The sequence below is a fragment of the Podarcis gaigeae genome (assembly GCF_964106915.1).
Source record: "Podarcis gaigeae genome assembly, chromosome: 5".
Taxonomy (NCBI): domain Eukaryota; kingdom Metazoa; phylum Chordata; class Lepidosauria; order Squamata; family Lacertidae; genus Podarcis; species Podarcis gaigeae.
In genome coordinates this window covers 7,647,619-7,654,523 of record NC_139681.1, presented here as the reverse complement: position 1 = coordinate 7,654,523, position 6,905 = coordinate 7,647,619, and the positions used below count along the sequence as shown (strand labels likewise).

Here is a 6,905-nt window from a genome sequence, read left to right as displayed (position 1 = left end):
CCACAGTCCACCCCCCCCACCAAAAAAGTGGAAGTTAGTTGCAGGGCTGGCCCACCCATGAGGAAAGGTGAGGTGACTGCCTCAGGTGGCAGGATCCATAGGGGCCTTGTAGCTGCTGTTCTTGGCAGCATCTGCCCTCACAGCAGCAGCGGTGGGTGCTGCTCTTATCCCCCCCCCCGCAACATGCAGTTTTGCAGAGACACAGCCCTTGGGGGGGAAGGAGAGCTGCTCCGGTGTTTGAGCTCTGTGTCTGAATGCCCCCCATTTTTTATTTTTATTAAAAAAATTTGCCCTGCAAAAACCTGCTCTTTTGAAGCAGCATCGGAGCAAAGTTCAATTCAGGTTTTCTGTGCATTGCTGTTTGCTCCGATTCAGCAGTAAAGATTGGGCTTTTGCGGGGAAAGCTCTGGAGCAAAAAGGGGGGGCGGGCATTCAGACATGAAGTTTTAAAGTGTGGACCATGCCTGGGAAAATGCAGAGGAAAGGTAAGTTTGGATCTGCGCTTGCTGTATTTGTGTGCTTTTCCTCCATTTGGACGCCTTCCACTTTCAAGCAAACGCTTGTCCCTGAACTAAACAATACAGGACCCGTCAGCCACAAAACTTCCCTTTAACCCTCCTTGTAATGCAAGCACACCACACAGCTAGTGAGAGTGAGGATACAGCAGTATTATCTCTCCACACCGCCATTTTTAATGTAAGCGTACGTTATCTGCACTATGACACCATGCCAGCACCCTACTTTCACTTTTGCAGCTTTTAATGTTCAGGCTGTGATTGCTATGCTGAACTCTTGGTTCCACAAAAGCATCAGCAGCGAGGGCACGGGAGTTGCCTATGCCAGGAAGAAGCGGCATCAGTGGGGCACATTGGCATGGTGGCTCATCAAAGGTGGGAGCAAAAAAGAAAAGGGGAGCATCCCTGGAAGGAAAAGCTTTTGAGATCTTTGCTGGAAGCTACAGACCATGCACAGATGGCTAATTTGTGCCCTGTGAAGATCCCAGGCCACAGAGAGGTTAGGCTGGCCTCAACCAGAGCCAGGGCTTTCTCGGCCGCAGCTCCAATCTGGTGGAACGCTCTGTCACAAGAGACTAGGGCCCTGCGGGACCTGACATCTTTCCGCAGGGCCTGCAAGACAGAGCTGTTCCACCAGGCCTTTGGTCGGGGCGCAGCCTGACCCACCCTCCTCTGGCAATCTGCACAGAATCTTGCTTAATGGTTGCCATCAATTTGATTTTCATTAATTTTATAATGAATGTTTTTAGAATGTTGGATTATTTTGATTGCTGTTAGCTGCCCTGAGCCCAGCTTCGGCTGGGGAGGGCGGGATATAAATAAAATTTATTATTATTATTATTATTAATCACAAACATTTTGAGGGTGCCAATCCACTTGAGTGTGTGTGACCAGCCCGATACCATTAAGAGCACAGATCACCCTGAATGCACATCAAAAGGTCATGTGAAGAGGACCAGCAAACTCCACAGTTCAAATCTCATCTCAACCACAAACAATTCTCTCAGTCGCCTTGATCTACCCTATAGTATATCCAATTTTATTTTCATAACAATCTTCTTAAGGTAGCCTCCCAAAAACCAGCTTGCCGGCTAAATAGAGATTTGAACCCAGGCAATTTCTTGACTATTCTATTCATCATGGTACCCTGGCTTTCAAATATGCAATTTGTGGGCACGTCAGGAGTTTCCCGTATTTTAATTTCTCACTTGCCTCACACTTAAATGTAATTAACTCGCTGTGTAATCCTGCAGGTATTTATGCTGGAGGAAGTCCCAGTGAGTTTCATGGGGCTTACTCCTAGGGTCAATGGATGCAGGATTTCAGCCTTACTAACCAGAATGACTGTAGGCTTTTTCTGTCAAGCCTCCTTCCTGAATTCAAGAGATGTGGAGGCTTTGAAGCAGTTGGGACAACAGCTTGATGACAAGCAGAGAAAAACCTGGTGCTGGCAGAGTTCATTGTACAGCCTACACCGTGCTGATGATAATATTTTTCCTCCTTTTGCGTCAACAGTGTCATCCAGCAGAGTGGTTTCAAGTGAAGAGGAAGCCTCTTCTCACAGGTTCCTGCTAGGGAAGGCAGAGGGGTCTATTGATATCCCACTATCATGTGTTGACATACCACTTAGCAAGCTGGTCCTGGATAGCTCAGTTGGTTAGAGCATGGTGCCGATAACACCCAGCTTGCAGGTTCAATCCCCGTATGGGACAACTGTACATCCCTGCATTGCAGGGTTTGGGGCTAGACAGTTCTGTGATTCTATGAGAGAAAAGAAATCAAATTGAATCCAATTGAGATGCTCTTGCTCTTGGATGCAGTACAAGTACAGGATGTTACGGGAAAGCCATCTGATTGCCTTTGCTTGGATGAATTTCATTTATTAATACAGCCTGATGATGCTCGGATAGAGGAGATGCTTGAAGGGTTACTCTCTAGTGAAATGGGATCCAGGATGGAGTTGGAGGACTGGTCTTTCTCAGGTATTATCAGTCCATGTAAAGCGTGGGCAGGCAAACTAAGGCCTGGGGGCCGGATCCGGCCCAATCGCCTTCTAAATCTGGCCCACTGACCGTCCAGGAATCAGCGTGTTTTTCATAGAATCATAGAATCATGGCGTTGGAAGAGACCACAAAGGCCATCGAGTCCAACCCCCTGCCAGTGAAACTCCTACCAGGCATCTACAAAACGACCAGAAATGGTCCCTGGAAGGATGAAGCATTATGTTCAGAAACATTGGCCTGGATAAAATGTTAGAGCTCATCTAGACTTCCTTTTGTTCTGCATTTCTAGACACAGATCAGCACTTAAAAGTGCCGTGTCCGAACACTGCTGTTGTTGTTCGTCTGAATTTCTGTTTGTTCCGATCCAGCATTAAATTTTTTTTAATTTTTTTATTCAAAATTATAACAAGACATAATATCCAAAAACATATCATCCTTATTCCCCCCCCCCATTTTTCCTCCCTCCCCCCTCCCACACAGAACCCTCAGTTCCAGTCTTTGGTTTCTCTAATAATGCTGTTTTCTGCATGTTACAATGTTGTATAGATCCTCAAACTGTTTAGTTGATTATTATCAGTAAAAAAATTGCAAATGTTTATTCAAAACCTGCCAAGGAGTCCAGTTCACTTTGTTGCATCTTCAGACACTTTGTAAAAGGTTCCCATTCATCCTTAAAGTCACAGTTATCCTTGTCCCATAGCTTATATGTCAATTTTGCCAGTTCTGCATAGTCCATCAATTTTTCTTGCCATGATTCTTTAGTTGGGGTTTCTTCAGTCTTCCATCCTTGTGCTACCAGAACTCTCGCGGCTGTTGTCGCATACATGAAGATGTTTTTCAACTTTTTTGGCAGGTCTTTCCCTAGAGCATTAAATAATTTTTATGGGGAAAGTGCTAGAGCAAAAAAGGGAGGGCATTGCACAGACCTGCTCCTAGAAAGCGCGGGGCACAAGGTAAGTGCAGCTGATCCCAAAGTCAAACTAACTTATGCCCCTTAACTTTCATGGTTCTAGTCTGAGTACAACTTACTTGGATAAAGCTCAACTATTGGGGTGAGGGAGCCCCTGTCCCCAGTGCCAGCCGCATTTTGAAAGTGCGAATGAGAGTTGTGCTTCCGAACTCCTTTCCTACTGAACGATGAATGTCATCTATAAGGTCTTCAAATGGACAAAGAAAATTTAACTTCTTCCAGGCCACCTTTTCCTAACAATGTTTTCGTGCTGCTGGTTTGTACTGAACTCCCATTACGACGGTTTGAAGCAACGCATCTTAAAGCGCTTTCTTGTTTTTTCCTGCCATATGAGAATTGTGTGCTAGAAAGCTGCCTTTAAATAACATTTTAATATGGTTTTTTTTGAAAACGGTAGTAAGCAATCATTATTTATAATTCAATACATTATACAAACGATATTAAATATTCAACAGTTCTTGTTTTTAATTCTGGAACCCCAGAGGTATTCATAAACAGGTGTCAAGAATTAAATACTCCTAAATGAAGGATGTGAGTCTACTGACATCTGTAGCAAACAAAACCCCTTCACTCTTGTATTTGCTGAGTCATGGAGCAAAGCAATTGAGGTAACAATATTTGCCAAGTGACTGTATTTGGCTGTACAGTTAACGGTCAATTAATATTTCAGGTATAGGGCTTTTATTTTATTATTTTATTTTATTTTACAAACTTATTTTATTTTACAAACTTTATTTTACACAGTCATCCACATGGCATCAACGCAAACTTGGAAAATCTTCAACATTACAGATTCAGCTCACATCCACAAGGTATACTGGAGAGATCATTTATCCATAGCGACTGCTGTGATGGAGACAGAAGAGAGATTGCCATTAGATAGCCATTCATAAGCAATATAAATTGAGGCCTTTTGGAGTCAAACTCACCTTTCTTACTTATTCCTCTTATCCCCCTCCGATAACTGTACATCCCAAGTATAATGGTAAAGGACCCTTGACCGTTAAGTCCAGTCGTGACCGACTCTGGGGTTGCGGCGCTCATCTCGCTTTATTGGCTGAGGGAGGCGGCGTACAGCTTCCAGGTCATGTGGCCAGCATGACTAAGCCGCTTCTGGTGAACCAGAGCAGTGCATGGAAACACTGTTTACCTTCCCGCTGGAGTGGTACCTATTTATCTACTTGCACTTCATGTTTTCGAACTGCTAGGTTGGCAGGAGCAGGGACCGAGCGACGGGAGCTCACCCCATCACAGGGATTCGAACCACCGACCTTCTGATTGGCAAGTCCTAGGCTCTGTGGTTTAACCCACAGTGCCACCCGCATCCCACATCCCAACTATACTTCAGCCAAATTTGGAGAGAGGCTGGCTCATTTCTCTGCATTGCTACAGCTGGTGTTGAGTTGAAAATTCCCCTAACACAGAGCCCTCAAAATGTTACTGGGTACTCTAACAGCATGGCCAGTGGTCAGGAATGATGGGAGTTGTAGTTTGGCAACATTTGGAAGGCCACAGGTTCTCCACCCATGCCCCAAGCTTTTCACCCAACCTTTGAGGGGGACATGCTGCCCCAAGCTCATGTTTTTCCCCACCAGTCTCAGTTTTGGGGTGGCAGGGCTTGTGCCCCTGGCAGCAACGATGCTACTCTGGCAGAAGTAGCTGCCAGAGATGGTTGGTGATGAGGCAGCTCTGTTCCCTGGTCAGGGGAAAGTACAGCTGGAGGAAACTTTGGGCCCAATCTCCACAGCTAAATTCTTTGGCTGTGAAAGTGAGGAAGGAGGCAATTTCCGCAATTTTCATGAGTGGGCCGGAAAACCGTCACAATTTTTGAGGTGGCGGGCAGGTTTCTGAAATCAGAGAAGCTTGTCTCCCCTTTTTTTGGGGGGGGGGGGAGAAGACTTCTTGCTCTGCAGCAGGTGGCTGTGGTACTCCCATTTCTCCACCACAATGCCTACAGAAATATTTTTTCTTGCCACCAAGGTTCGCTGCCTTTCCAAGCTCTTTCCAAAAAGCCAACTGGAACTTGCACCACACACACCTGGGGGGCGGAGAGAGGACAACCAGATGTCTGAGGTGTAGCTGCCACCTTTTCATCCCAACCCTGCCACTTTGGAAAGTCACCAAAATTTTCCCACCCACGTTTTACTGACCTCAAATGGGGTAATGGAATGTGCGGCATTTGGTTCATCCTTGACATCCAGACTACAAGTGATGCAGAAGACGTGTGATTCATATGACATTTGTTTCTGCAAAACTTCAACAAATTTTATTTTTCATTTTCTTGTCATGCAGGAGATAGGTCTGTTCTATTTTTGCCAGATGTTTTTGGCCATGTTTGCAGAAAGTTAATATCTATATGTCACTTTAAAACCTCAGTTCTCCCAGGAGTTCACTGGAATCTGTACACAGCAGCAGGCCGTGGCTGTATATGCACGGCTGTTTACTCCAACTCCATCCCAGTGCTGGTGTTTGAAGCTGAAGACACATGGCCTTAGCCACAATCCACCTGTATCCTGTAGTTTCCTGAGAAATGCTGCTAATTGATGTGTTTCCTCTCAAACCAGCTTCCATCTGAGTCAAAAACGTAAGCTATGGTTGTGCTAAGGTAGGTACATTTTCAATAATCATTGTGCATGTGCAGATTTCGGCTTCCTTGAGTAGGAATTTGGGGAGGGGTGCAGGTGTGAGGAAGCAAATCAGGTGTTGTGTACAGCAACATAAATCTGGGGAGAAACGGCTTTGCTGTGTTTTAAGTTGCCAATGTGTAAATGCCCTGTACCTTTAAAGCAAAATTGAGAGCTCATCCTTTCCCGCAAAGAAATCTGGGCACTGCAGTTTATCACTCACGGAGTTATGATTCCCAGCAACCTTTAACAAACCGCAGTACCCAGAATTCATTGGTGTGTGTGTGTGTGTGTGTGTGTGTGAATGTGCTTCAAACGGGCTTTAAGGATACAGTGTGTGCTTGTCCATAGTGCTGACATGATATTGAAAGGGTCTTAACTCTCCACTTGGACCCAGATGCTGATTAATTTACTGTAAATATCCCAGTACTTAGGGAAGCGGGTGGCGCTGTGGGTAAAACCTCAGCGCCTAGGACTTGCCGATCGCATGGTCGACAGTTCGAATCCCCACGACGGGGTGAGCTCCCGTTGCTCGGTCCCAGCGCCTGCCAACCTAGCAGTTTGAAAGCACCCCCAGCTGCAAGTAGATAAATAGGGACCGCTTACCAGCGGGAAGGTAAACGGCGTTCCGTGTGCTGTGCTGGCTTGCCAGATGCAGCTTGTCACGCTGGCCACATGACCCGGAAGTGTCTGCGGACAACGCTGGCTCCCGGCCTATAGAGTGAGATGAGCGCACAACCCTAGAGTCTGGCAAGACTGGCCTGTACGGGCAGGGGTACCTTTACCTTTACCT

General features: G+C 45.9%; 1 long non-coding RNA gene across 1 annotated transcript; it reads left to right on the top strand.

Moving 5' to 3' along the window:
* The first annotated feature begins 3,117 nt into the window (after nucleotides 1-3,117).
* LOC310844663 lies at nucleotides 3,118-6,539 on the top strand. The gene is made up of 3 exons (XR_014564222.1): nucleotides 3,118-4,096; nucleotides 4,233-4,300; nucleotides 5,865-6,539. It is a non-coding gene; the product is annotated as an uncharacterized lncRNA (long non-coding RNA).
* Nucleotides 6,540-6,905: the final 366 nt, after the last annotated feature.